At 44.3% G+C, this 14,131-nt stretch overlaps 1 protein-coding gene across 1 annotated transcript in view; it reads left to right on the top strand.

The window, feature by feature from the left end:
- The window catches only part of LOC309566551 (lysosomal alpha-glucosidase-like), a 133,583-nt gene that overhangs the window by 17,545 nt on the left and 101,907 nt on the right, over nt 1-14,131 (top strand). The window lies entirely within an intron of this gene.

The raw sequence follows: 14,131 nt of genomic DNA, 5'->3' as shown, positions 1-14,131 counted from the left end.
TACATTCATTTTATTTGTATTTATTTATTTTTATGTTTTAGAAGAAAAACGGTTGAAAACAAAGGTTGGTATTATTATATACTATTCCTGACCGGCATTCTGCCTTCTCAATTAAAGCTGAACTCCAGTCTTAGACTGCTTTCACACTGCTTCACTGAAATAATGCATCAAAACACATATACATTTTTGCTGCATTTCCTGGATGCCTGTTACCCAGCATACACCTGTGAAATTTGGACATGTGACTCAAAAAACGCACCAAAAACATAACGCAGATGCCTTTTTGCCACGTTTTTGGTCCATTTTTTATTCATTTCAGTGGGGGACCTACCTTTTTGGCACAGTTTTGAAAACCTCACCAAAGATGCTGCATGCAGGACTCAAACTGCACTACACCTGCAGCACAGTGGTGTGAAGAGTCTCATAGAATTTAAAGGTAAACATTTTTCCTGCATTTTTTTATCAAGGTAAAAATGTGTTGGTGTGAAAAGGCCCTTGGGCTGCATTCACACTAAGCATAGCACGTTTTTAAAAACTTGTGTTTTGCACTATGATAGCCGCAGAATTGCATCACATTAGGGGTGCCATTAGAGAATAATTCCCAAATTGCGAGATGGGAACCGGGCCCTAAAGAGCAGGGGAGGACTGGGCCAGAGGGCAGGGGGGCAATTGCCCCTCGGGCCACTCCGGTTCCCCTGTAAAAAGGCTGCACCGCTTCTGCCACAGACATGCCTTAAGGATTCCTGGTGAAGAGAAGTAAAAAGTCCCCACTGCTGACCTACTGAGTGCGGGATGAAGACAAGGACAGAGCGCAGGCCTCCCTTCCAGCATGGATGATGTAAACTGTGTCTGAGCAGAGGCCGCTTCCATGCCCTACTGGAGTCTCTCCTCTCCCAGACAGCCCCGACTGAGCTGTCCCAGCTCCCCCAACTGCCCTCTGCTGGCCAGGTCAGGAACCCTGTTTGGGCCGGTGAGTAGAGAGTACCTAAAGAAGAGGTTCAGCCTGGAATGAGGGTCAGGAGGAGGCCAAGAAGAGAGAGGGAGGGGTGCTGAGTCGCTGCACCATGGGCCCCTGATTTGTACTTGCCCCCTGGGCCGAAAGTTGCCAGTCAGCCCCTGCTAAAGAGTAACTACAGGCAAAACCTTTTTTTTTATTTTGGATAGAGTAAGGGAGGGTTATAACCTCCATCAGGTTTTTTTGCCATCTGTGTCCCATTGAGGAGATTTTCCTGTACTTCCTGTCTCATAGCCAAACAGGAAGCGAGAGGAAATCCCTGCAAAGTGAGGGAATCCCAGGGTGTTTTCAGGGTCACCAGAAGTAGTGTTCCCCTCTATTGCTTTCTGCTGTGAACCAAACATTTGAGATTTTTCTTTATTTTCACCTTCAATGATGACGGCAAACAGGACAAATAGAAAGGGTGAATCTCCCTAACAGGGGCACAGACAGTAATAAAAACTGACAGGAGCAACGATATGATAATCTCATGTCTGTGTTGCTTCTCTTTTTACTGTCACAAATTTGGGCAGGTCGAGCACAACCTGGACTCAGAGGAAGAGGGTTTTATTATGGCCATCAGACTGAGAAAATCTGTTGGCAGAAAAATGTGCTATATCCCTGGATTGAGGCCTGGTTCCCACTGATGCAATGCAAGACACTGCATGTAATTTGCACAGGAATGCGCTGTGTGAATTACATGCGCTGTCTCTGGGGGGTGATTTGAGCCATAGATTTGTATGGCTCAAATCACACCACACCTCATTTGCACCAAACTTATGCATGACCCTTTTTTTGTCCATACCAGAATCGGATCACGATTCGAGTCTGCAAATCGCACTGGATTTTGCAAACCGATTTTCCGGGAGTTGTTAACCTAACATTCACTCTGCAATCAGTTTGCATGAATGGGTTACGATTTTGATGCAGTGCGGAATACACGGCGAATTCGCTCCGCATCTAATGTTATCCGGGCCTTAAGGTAAATATTGCAGCCAATGCTGATTTTGTATTTTAACTTCCAATAGACTTTTTATCTTTATCCTGTTATTTTGGGCCAATATGCTGCATTAAGCAACAGAAATATTTTAAAGGGAACATACAGTGCGTTTCAGTGAGTACAAATTAGGACCAAATATTGTAATGTTGCATAAAAGTAATTTTTTACTTTTTGTGACTTTCACAAGTTTCTTGCTGTCCCATATTTTAACCAATTTAGCTCTCATACCTTTATACAGACCACCATGAACTTAATTATGCAGCAATAACTCTTTTGTTACTTAGGATATTTTAATATGTAATACATACATTGTTTTTTGAGAAAAAACAATGGGTAAACCAAGCATTTGGCAGTATTGTCTTGCAAAAAATATTTTATTTTATTCCCTACTTATTGTGTTATTATAGTATATTTGTTATGTAAACAGTAGACAAAAAAACGTTTATGTTTTTGACCATATTCTATGAATTGTCTGATTTTAAATGAAAATAAAATGAGGTTTCTGGTATAAAGCATGATAGTTGTTTGCAGATCAAATAATGGCAATTTCTGTCAATTTGGCTAATTTTCTTATTGTGACACTGCAAAAAAAATAACAAATGAATGAAAATGAAAAAAATGTAACCATTATTGGTTAGGAAAAAAATAGCTAAGGGAAGAAGGGTAGGAAGGAGTTAAATAGGGTTATCTAAGGTTTCTTTAACTGATGCCATATGCAGATCAAAGGCCACACCTTTAATTGATACAAGAATGAAATAGCAGCTACAATGTAATTAATACCTGACAGTTTGCTTATTAGTAAATATACATTGTAAATTTGTTGGATCTTGGGTGGAAGCCACAAAAGTATTGGGAGGCTGATGCAACAACACGAAGGGAGTTAAATATATACACAGCATGGTTTTCAGTACATACAGTAAATTAATGTTGAACAGCAAGGATCTATCTCTAGCTTATAGTTAATGTGACGTGGTTCTGTTTGGAGACTATAAAGATTAGGGATGAGCGTAGAGTTCGGCCCGAGCATGAGTTCGGGCTAAACATTGGCTGTTCGCCCATTCAACGAACACCTGAATTATCGGGGTGTTCAACCGTTTGTTTGGCCCATCGAATGACCACAATGCACTGTGCCGCGGCAAAGTGCATTGGAAGCCCTGATTGGCTGAAGCAATGAAAACTTTTCCCAATCAAGGCACAGAGCACTGTCAGTGCCAAGATTGGAGAAAGTAATGATGACTCCATAGGCGTGCGCACAGAGTGTGCCGGATGTGCCTGGGCACACCCTAATCACCTAGGGCACATAGCATTATCCCTCTGTTTGCCAGTGAGGAGATGGGAAAGATCTCCCTCGGACCTGCTCTACTCTATTTCACTTTGCCAGCAGGGAGAGTAATGTATCGGGGCCATGTACATGTAGGCAAACACATGCATGTGTATTTAAACTTTGGGGTGCACACCCTAATGCAATAGGCTGCGCACACCTATGGATGACTCCATCCAATCATGGCTCATTGCTCTTAGTCCCACCCCACACTAGAAAAGTATTCTTTCAATAGCGGCCATTTGTAGTGTGATATCAGTGTGGAGAGAGATAGAACAGGGCTCTGTTCAGTGCTACTAGGGAGTTAGAGTGCTAGAGTGTGCTATATTGTGCTATTGTCTGTGTAGAATATCAGTTTAGTGTGAATCTAGTGATAGTTCAGTCAGTGTGAGTGTAGTGCGACCATTCATTTTTACTGTAGTGTTTTATCAGGGCAGGTTTACTGCATTATAGATCAGTGCGTTAGTGCACGTTTACCAAGGTATATTTCTGTGCGTTACTGCATGTTTAACGCAGTATATTTCAGTGCGTAACTACATATTTAACGCAGTATATTTCTGTGCGTTATCGCAAGTTTAACGCAGTATATTTAGGGCGTTACGTGCCGTTTAATGCAGTATATTTCTGTGCATTAGTGCACATTTAACGCAGTATATTTCTGTGCATTTTTGCACAGTTAACGCTTTATATTTCAGTGCGTTACTGCACGTTTAACGCTATATGTTTCTGTGCGTTACTGCACATTTAACGCAGTATATTTCTGTGCGTTTTTGCACAGTTTACGCTTCATATTTCAGTGCGTTACTGCACGTTTAACGCTATATTTTCTGTGCGTTACTGCACATTTAACACAGTATATTTCATGGCGTTACATGTCGTTTAGCACAGTATTTTTTTATGCGTCAGTGCAGTTTTACTGCAGTATATTGTAGTGTCAGTGGAGTGTGTCTGTGTAGGGAGTACTCAAGTTAAAGTGCACCAAACACCACTTTCCATTGATTAAAGTGCAGCCACATACATAGTTCCACATCTTTATTACATTTTGATTATATATATAGGATCACAGGTCTCTATAATCATTTCATAAGCCCATCCCCCATACAGTTAGAAAACACTCCCCTAGGCTCACACTTTACCCTTTGATCACCACTGTGTTAACCCCTTCCCTGCCAATGTCATTATTACAGTAACAGTGCATATGTTTAGCACTGATTACTGTGGTAATGTCCCTGGTGTCAAAAATGCCAGTTAGGGGTTTGATCTGTCCGCCACAATGTCGCAGTCCCACTAAAAATAGCAGATCACCGCCATTACCGGTAAATAAATAAATATGAAATAAATCTTTCCCCTAGTTTGCAGACGCGATAACTTTTGCGCAAACTAATCAAAATAAGCTTATTGCAATTTTCTTTTTTTTTACCATTTACCATTTACCAATACATAGAAGAATACAAATTGGCCTAAAAGGATGAAAATTTTTGATTTTTAATTTTTTTTTTTTTTTTTTTTTTTTAGGAAATGTTATATACAGTAGCAGAATGTGAAAAATATCAGTTTTTTTTTTTTTTCAGAATTGTCGCTTTTTTTTTTGTTGTTTATAGCGCAAAAAACAAAAATCGCACAGGTGATCAAATACAAACAAAAGAAAGCTCTATTTGTGGAGCAAAAAAAGACATCAATTTTATTTCAGTACAACATCGTACGACTGGGCAATTGTCTGTTAAATTAACGCAGTGCCGAAACACAGAAAATGGACTGGTCATTAAGGGGGCAAATCCTTCCGGTTCAGAACTGGTTAAGTTCCTCTAGATTCCTTTGCAATATCTTAGTATATGCAGCTCCATGATCATACATATGAAAGAAAATGCCTCATAGTGTAGTGCCATTAAAAATTTATTAAACATTAAAGCCATTTAAAAAAAAAAAAAACACTCCCATTGGGTACAGAGTGCTTTGAGCAATGTGACTCCTGTCAGCAAATATGTGTCTCTCGTGGCTCCCCAGCTTCACAGCTTTCTAGTACACGTTTAACTATAGTATAGTATAGTATATTTTAGTGTGTTAGTGCACATTTATCACAGTATATTTCAGTGCATTATGTGCCATTTAATGCATTATATTTTTGTGCGTTACTGCACGTTTGATGCAGTATATTTTAGTGCGTTACGTGTAGTTTAGCAAAGTATTTTTCTATGGCTTAGTGCAGATTTACTGCAGTATATTGTAGTGTGTTGGTGGAGTGTGTCTGTGTAAGGAGTACTCAGGTTAAAGTGCACCAAACACCACTTTCCATTGATTAAAGTGCATCCACCCACATATTTCCACATCTTTATTACGATCATGTCTGGGAGGCTAATGAGGAGAGGCAGACATTTCCATGGCACTGTGAGGGTGCCAGCGGCGTATATGTCCACAGGCAAAGGTGGACATGGTCTGTCCTCAGGCAGGGCATCATTTCCTCTGTTTATTGATGTTGCCCGTGGTATCCAGCCACAGCATGCAGAGAAGGTGGTGGACTGGACTGACTTACTAAACCATCCTCATCCCCCGTCTGTCACCCATGCAGGGACTAGTGTGTGTGCAGTCCACTTCAGCTGCCAGAGTGGCTAAATTTGCCTCATTGTACACAGCTATTCCTGCCATAGCCCCAGAATCAGGCATGGAAGATTCAGCTGAGTTACTGTATTTGAACACAGTGTCAGCCACTTGTTCCTTGATGATGCACAGCCATTACATGATTCAGATGTTGGTTCTGAGGTTGAGGAAGGTAGGAACATGAGTCTACAAAGAGGGAAGAACACTGGTACACAAATTGGCAGTCATGTTCCCCCAGCCGCAGTGTATTGCCAAGTTGTTTCCAGTAGTAAGCATGGAGGAGATGATGAATGAGATCACTGTGCAGAGAAAAGAGCTAAGCGGAATGACGCGTTTCACCAGCCAATCCGCCCTTGTTTCATCAGAGCTCTGATGAAACAAACGCGTCATTCCGCTTAGCACCCATCAGGGTTCACAGTAAGGAGCATGCCCAGAAGCCGCTGTAACCGCAAGCCGAGGTTCACACTGGAGTGAAGGCTTGCAGCCAAACCCGCCCCCGCTCGCAGAAGGCTGGGCAGCTGATACTGGTACCTGCAAACAGGATACCCTGGACCCCCAAGTGAACGGCATTCGGAGGAAAAACCTACTGCCATCTAGGAGCTACTGTTGCTCTTTTCTCTGCACATAGAGATATTGTACCTTTTACAATCAGTATTCAATATATCCTCCTTTACATTGGACTGCCTCTACTTGTCAGTCTCCTGAACCGCTCACGCTGGGACACTTGCACCTGACAGCCCAATGATATCAGCATGTCTCATAGAGACTGGTACTCTTATCTCTAATTTGGGCTGATCGATCCATGGATCCAGGATCCAGGCTTCTTTTATTATAGGGAAATATTTATGCTAATACAACCGAGAGTTTATGGTTTGCTCAGTGGATGGTCTCTCCACGTTCAAGATCATTACATGTATTGCCTTGTATATTTCCACATAATTGTTTGCTGCAGGAACCCGCTACTTTTTATTATATGTGTTTTTTATTCTAAGTGTGGTCTGTACTGTGAGTCACGTTGGTCAGAATTTTCAATTAATAAAGTTTAACTTTTTCCATGATTGTGTGTCCTGAGTTTACCTTTTTGAGGAGAACTCTGTCTCTCCTCTAATTTTTTGGTATACATGTTCTTTTTGTCAACGGGCACTAAGCAATACCCAGTGAAGAAGGGGGACCTATAGGGAAGAGACTGTTGGTTTGGTCATCCCAGAGGACCCCTTTCACTTTTGGAAGCAGGCCGATAAGAGGGAGTATCTGTATGTTTTTTGTAAGCTGTAGACTGTAGACAGCAAATTTCTCTGTCCCATGTGCTGCAGTGAAAAAAAAAATACAGTCACTGCCACTCACATGCTCAGTGTCTAAATGCAAGTTTGTCAAAGCTGCTGGCTTTACAACTTTTTCCTTTTCGTCTGCTAGATTCTGCACCCTTCTGTGAATTTGCAGAATGTGCTGAACCACAATGGCAGGTTTCCAGTCCTTATTTCTTTTCACGTAAGGCCATTCCAGCTCTGTACCATAGCGTGGAAGGCAATGTTGTGGCATAGTTGGGCAAGGCAGTCAGCCGCAAAGTCCACGTTACTGCTGACCCGTGGTCCAGCAAGCATGGTCAGGTACGCTATATTTAGTTCACAGCACACTGGGTAACTCTGATTGCAATTCGTAAGGATGCAGGACAGGGCTCAGTGCTGCAGCTTGATGTGCCACCATGTCTCCATACAGGTAGTGTTGATGATGCAAGATCTGTCAGCTCTACACCCTCCTCCTCCTCCATGCCTTCCTCTACTAAATTGTCCTACAAACCACAAGTACTCCCTAAGCATTCAAGGGGCTATTCAATAAGTCAGGCTAAAAGGTGCCATGAAGTGCTTCAGTTGGTGTGTCTAGGGAACAGGAACCACACTGGAGCAGAGATTCTTGCAGCTCTGCAGGGGCAGGCCCAGAGGTGGTCATGCCATGCCAGCTGGAGCCAGGAATGGTGGTGTGCGATAATGGCACAAACCTCATGTCTGCCCTTAGATTGCGAATGCAGATTGCGAATCAGCAGATTGCGAGTGCAATGTGTGGATCCTGCAGACACTCAGTACACAATCTTTCCGTATCTCTCACAACGGCAGGCAGTTACTGAATGGCAGGAAGAATCAATGAACTATGAGAACGCTCACCAGCGCCCTCACAATCCATCAAGAACTACAAAGTGTCAGCGGCGATGACTGATAGTACTTGTTGTCCATTCATAGCAAACTGTGAATCAATGACGCGGCTGTGTGGGAGGAGCCCAGCATAGCTGCACTGTTTTTAAACTGTGGTAGTGGGCGTGGGAAGAAAATCCCGTGCCCACTGTCATCGAACAGGGAGCATTAGCATATTACATCTTACACCCTAAAGGGGAACTTATTCTTTAAAACGTGTTAAACCCAAAACTAAGAATGTAATATATTGCAGCTTACCAATCATTAGATGTAGGGACTGCATTTGTTTAATTTTTACGATTTTTTTCTTTTGGTTTTACCTGGTGACCGAGCCAGTAACATTCTCACGGTATTGAAGTACCCCCACTCTGGAGGAATGAGCACAGGCAGTATCTTTGGAAAGCAGCATTCTTAATCTTAACAACTGGATAGACTATATGAATGCAAAACGCAAGTCCTTTACAATACATCAGAGGGTTAACATCAAAGGCCAGGAGACATGAGGGGGCGTGGCTATGTGTTTCAAAGCCGCCCAGCCCTTTGCTTTTTTATACATGACGGGCTCAGCTTTGCTACAAAATCCCCAGGCACTATAAAGCTGTCTAATAGTAGCACAGGGGGTATTATATGTGCATTTAAACCAGGGTTGCTTAAACTTTTTCCAGTCAAGTCACCCTTTAAAATTCAGCACAGTCTCAAGGCACCCCATTGTAAAATGTAAAAACGGAACTAATAGTTTTACATAAAGCAAAAACATCCACAGACGTAAGACACCCATCATTAGAGGTTATTTATTTTTCCAAAGCAAATACACCTTTGCACACTGATACTGACTAGTATTCCAATGTTTCTCTCCCTAACTCTACGCTAATGTGACCCTAGTGCTGATAGAGAGGGGCAGGGGTGGAGCAAACAAGGATACTACATCCAACATCCTCCTTATCAACCAATGATGTCATTGATCGTTAGGACACTGGTGGCTAGAAGGTAGTAATGGTGTACAATAAAAACCCGTGGCTTTATGCAACTAAAAGCAGGCTTTTGATCCACCCACTGGCTTGTACACCATTTTTGCGAGGCACCCTGGTTGACATTTTGCCAAGGCACCCTGGTTGAAAAATGCTGATCTAAACAGTATAAAATAAACCATTAAGCTCAAAAATAAATAACACATCATTGTTTGATTTATTATCATTTTATCAATCATCGTTTAGTCATGCCCCTTTATGTCTCCTGGCATGTGACATCATACACTGTAGCTGCTAAACACTGTCAAGAGCTTTCTATATCCCTGCAGACCCTGCCTGCAGCAGTGCTTAACTACTTGCCGACCGCCTAACGACTATTTACTGCGGCACTCAGCCACTTACAGGCAAAGTGAGGTAGACCTACGTCGCTCGCCCATGAGCCTGTAGGGGGCGAGCGTGCGGCACCGGCGGCGCGCTCCCGCCCCCGATTTTTCCTTGCTGAGCCAGTGCTTGTGACCGCCGGCTCCGATGTCCGCCGGCCACTCGCGATCTCCCACAGGAGAGGGAGAAAGACAGACGACTGATGTATACACAGCCGTCTGTCATTCTCACTGAAGTAAGCACAGAGGAGTGATCCTGCTATATAGGATTGCATGTCTCTGTGGTTACTTCACTAGCCACGCCCCCTGACAGTTAGAATCATGCCCCTAGGGACACACTTGCCCCTTGATCTGTGACAGACAGGGAGAGATCACAGGATTCAGCATAGCTGAACCTGCGATCTGTGTATGTGTCACACAACCCCCCCCCCCCCCCACAAGTCAGTAAGCATGAGGCATACATTTAACCCCTTGATCACCAACAGTGTTAACCCCTTCCCTGCCAGTGTCATTTTTACAGTAACAGTGCATATTTTTAGCACTGATTACTGTATTAGTGTCACTGGTCCCCCCAAAAGTGTCAAAAATGTCAGTCAAGGGTCCAATCTGTCCGCCGCAATATCAAAGTCCCGCAAAATAAATCGAAGATCGCCGCCATTACTCGTTAAAAAAAAAAACACCAAAAATGACAGAAATCTTTCCCTTAGTTAGTAAACGCAAACCAATCAAAATACGCTTATTGCGATTTTTTTTTTTACCAAACATATGTAGCAAAAAACAAATTGGCCAAAAATGTTAAAAAATTTAGATTTTTACATTTTATTGGGGGGAATTTCATATAAAAAATGTGAAAAGTTATTGCGCTTACTAACTACGGGAAAGATTTTTGTCATTTTTATTGTTTTCTTTTAACTAGTAATGGCGGCGATCTGTGATATTTTTTTTTTGCGGGACTGCGACATTGTGGCGGACAGATCGGACCCTTGACTGACATTTTTGACACTTTTGGGGGGACCAGTGACATTACTAAAGTAATCAGTGCTATAAATATGCACTGTTACTGTAAAAATGACACTGGCAGGGAAGGGGTTAACTTTATTAGAGATCCAGGGGTTAAATGTGTCCCTAGGGGCGTGCTTCTAACTGTCAAGGGGCGTGGCTTTTGATGTAACCACAGAGACATACGATCCTATATAGCAGGATCGTATGATCTCTGCAGTTACACCAGGGAGAATGACAGGCGGCTTTGTTTACATCAGCCGCCTGCCTTTCTCCCTCTCCACCGGGAGATCGCGAGTGGCCGGCGGTCATCGGAGCTGCCGGTCACTTGCGCTGGAATGTCAGGGAATGAGTGGGGGCGGGAACGCGCCTCCGGCGGCGCGCGCTCGCCCCCTAGACGCTCGTGGGCGAGCGATGTACAGGTACGTCGCTTTGCCCAGGAGGGGCTGACTGCTGCCGTATATAGTAGTGCAGCAGTCGGTAAGTGGTTAATAGCTTTGTGTTGAGTTAATTCGAAAGGACAGCAAATTTACATTGTTATACAAGCTGTACACCCACTACTTTACATTGAAGCAAAGTGTCATTTCTTCAGTGTTGTCACATGGAAAGATATAATAAAATATTTACAAAAATGTAAGGGGTGTACTCACTTTTGTCAGATACTGTGTGTGTGTGTGTGTGTGTATATATATATATATATATATATATATATATATATATATATATATATATATATACAGTGGTGGGATTCAAAAATTTTAGTAACCAGTTCCGACTTTCCCAGCAGAATGACCAGCGTGCCCCCTTTCAATGCACAGTGACCAGCGTGCCCCCTTTCAATGCACAGTGACCAGCGTGCCCCCTTTCAATGCAGAGAGACCAGCGTGCCCCCTTTCAATGCACAGTGACCAGCATGCCCCCTTTCAATGCACAGTGGCCAGCGCTGCATGCCCCCCTTTCAATGCACAGTGACCAGCGTGCCCCCCTTTCAATGCAGAGAGACCAGCGTGCCCCCTTTCAATGCACAGTGACCACAGAATTGCCCCCAATCATTGCAGAGTGCCACAGCATTGCCCCCAATCATTGCAGAGTGCCAGCCACAGCACTGCCCCCAATCATTGCAGAGTGCCAGCCACAGCATTGCCCCCAATCATTGCAGAGTGCCATCCACAGCATTGCCCCCAATCATTGCAGAGTGCCAGCCACAGCATTGCCCCTAATGATTGCAGAGTGCCAGCCACAGCATTGCCCCTAATGATTGCAGAGTGCCAGCCACAGCATTGCCCTCAATGATTGCAGAGTGGCAGAGTGCCAGCCACAGCATTGCCCTCAATGATTGCAGAGTGCCAGCCACAGCATTGCCCTCAATGATTGCAGAGTGCCAGCCACAGCATTGCCCCCAATGATTGCAGAGTGCCAGCCACAGCATTGCCCCCAATGACTGCAGAGTGCCAGCCACAGCATTGCCCCCAATGACTGCAGAGTGCCAGCCACAGCATTGCCCCTAATGATTGCAGAGTGCCAGCCACAGCATTGCCCCCCAATCATTGCAGAGTGCCAGCCACAGCATTGCCCCCAATCATTGCATAGTGCCAGCCACAGCATTGCCCCCAATCATTGCAGAGTGCCAGCCACAGCATTGCCTCCAATTGCAGAGTGCCAGCCACAGCATTGCCCCCAATTGCAGAGTGCCAGCCACAGCATTGCCCCCAATTGCAGAGTGCCAGCCACAGCATTGCCCCAATTGCAGAGTGCCAGCCACAGCATTGCCCCCAATTGCAGACTGCCAGCCACAGCATTGTCCCAAATTGCAGAGTGCCAGCCACAGCATTGCCCCCAATTGCAGAGTGCCAGCCACAGCATTGCCCCCAATTGCAGAGTGCCAGCCACAGCATTGTCCCCAATTGCAGAGTGCCAGCCACAGCATTGTCCCAAATTGCAGAGTGCCAGCCACAGCATTGTCCCAAATTGCAGAGCGCCAGCCACAGCATTGCCCCCAATTGCAGAGTGCCAGCCACAGCATTGTCCCAAATTGCAGAGTGCCAGCCATGGCATTGCCCCCAATTGCAGAGTGCCAGCCACAGCATCGTCCCCAATTGCAGAGTGCCAGCGATCCCCCCGCGAAACCCATGCACTTACCTCACGGACGGTCTCGCAGTCGCAGCTTCTCTTCAGTCCCCGGCTCCCCGCGTCTCCGAGTGCTCAGTCCTCCCGCGGCGCCTCCTCCTCGTCCAATGGCACGGTATTTGCCTTTCGGAAAATCAGGAAGCGCGAGGACCCGCTCCCTGATTAGCCAGGAGGAGGATCCGTGTGACAATAGCGAATTCTCATTCGCTATTGTCACAGAATGGGCGGGTCGGGGCGCACTGCTCCGCCCCCCGGCCGCCACGTCTGCCCGAGCGCGGGACATTCAATTGTACTGCGCGTCCTTAGACGCGCAGAGGGATTCAGCCGGTTCTGCGAACTTGCAGAAAGTTAGCAACCGGTTCTATGGAACCGGTGCGAACCGGCTGAATCCCACCACTGTATATATATATATATATATATATATATATATATATATATATATATAGTAGCGAGAGATGTATCAGCGTTGCTCTTCATACATTACTAGTTAAGAATAGCTTAATACTCTATCATAGGCTGCTGCTGATACAGGTAATGTGAACCTTGATTGAAAAATGGTGAAGCTATCAGCGCTGCTCTAGTGACCAAATAAATATAAATATATATATATATATATATATGTAAATGACAAATCTTCAATGTGCATTAACAAAACATTACTATATAATAATACATAATAAATGAAACAATTAAAGTGCCAGTGCTATATCACTGAGCTGAAGTGCAAATACATGAAACAACTAAAAAAAGTCTTTTGGATTTGGTCAGATAAAGTCCTTATGCATAAAGTGCTTGTGCTCTTAAACAGCCGAAAATAGATGATCCTTATAAAAGTGCTCGTGCTTGAATACTTAATAGTGCAGACCACTCCGTGCTCCCCTCTTGTGTCCCCACTCACCAAACAATGGGGAGATCAAACGTATATTCTGAGACTTTGCTTTGCCACTTAGTGGATGCTAGAACAAGGATTTCTCCCAGGTTCTCCCAGTGGACTTAGACAGTGGGGAATGGCTTTATCGCCTGTGATTTCTGGACTCTCTGGTACCAAAATATAATCAAAGAAGAGCCTCCATAGCGTAAAACCGGCCAATCACAGCACAATGTACTGTCAGAGCCAGAGTGCCTTTGGCCAATCATGGCTCAGGGGGCTAACTCTATGCCCCACTCTATTTAAGGCTGCTGCTTACATGGCAGCCGTGTATAGTGTGTTACAATAGAGATTAGGCAGGTAGTTAGTGGATAGTGTGTTCAGTCAGTTTAGTGCAGTCAGTGTAGAGTACAGGCATACTCCACTTTTAAAATGTATGTATATGTTGTAGTCCTGGGCCGCCTCTCGGTGCTTCCCAAGTTTGATGTTCCTGTCACTTATGGTTCGTGAGCAGTTCCATGTCAAGCTGACCAAGAATTCCCATAGGCGCCAATGTTAAATACAGGGAGTAGTGCCTTGTCAAGCTGACTAAGATTACCCATAGGCACCAATGAGCACTGAATGCAGAAAATTGGTCTGGGCAGGAAGAGGGGAAAAGTTCCCTGTATTTAGGTGGTTAAGGGAAACCGTATG

This window comes from Pelophylax lessonae, assembly GCF_965119305.1.
Source record: "Pelophylax lessonae genome assembly, chromosome: 11".
NCBI lineage: Eukaryota > Metazoa > Chordata > Amphibia > Anura > Ranidae > Pelophylax > Pelophylax lessonae.
This window is presented reverse-complemented; position numbering and strand designations above follow the sequence as displayed.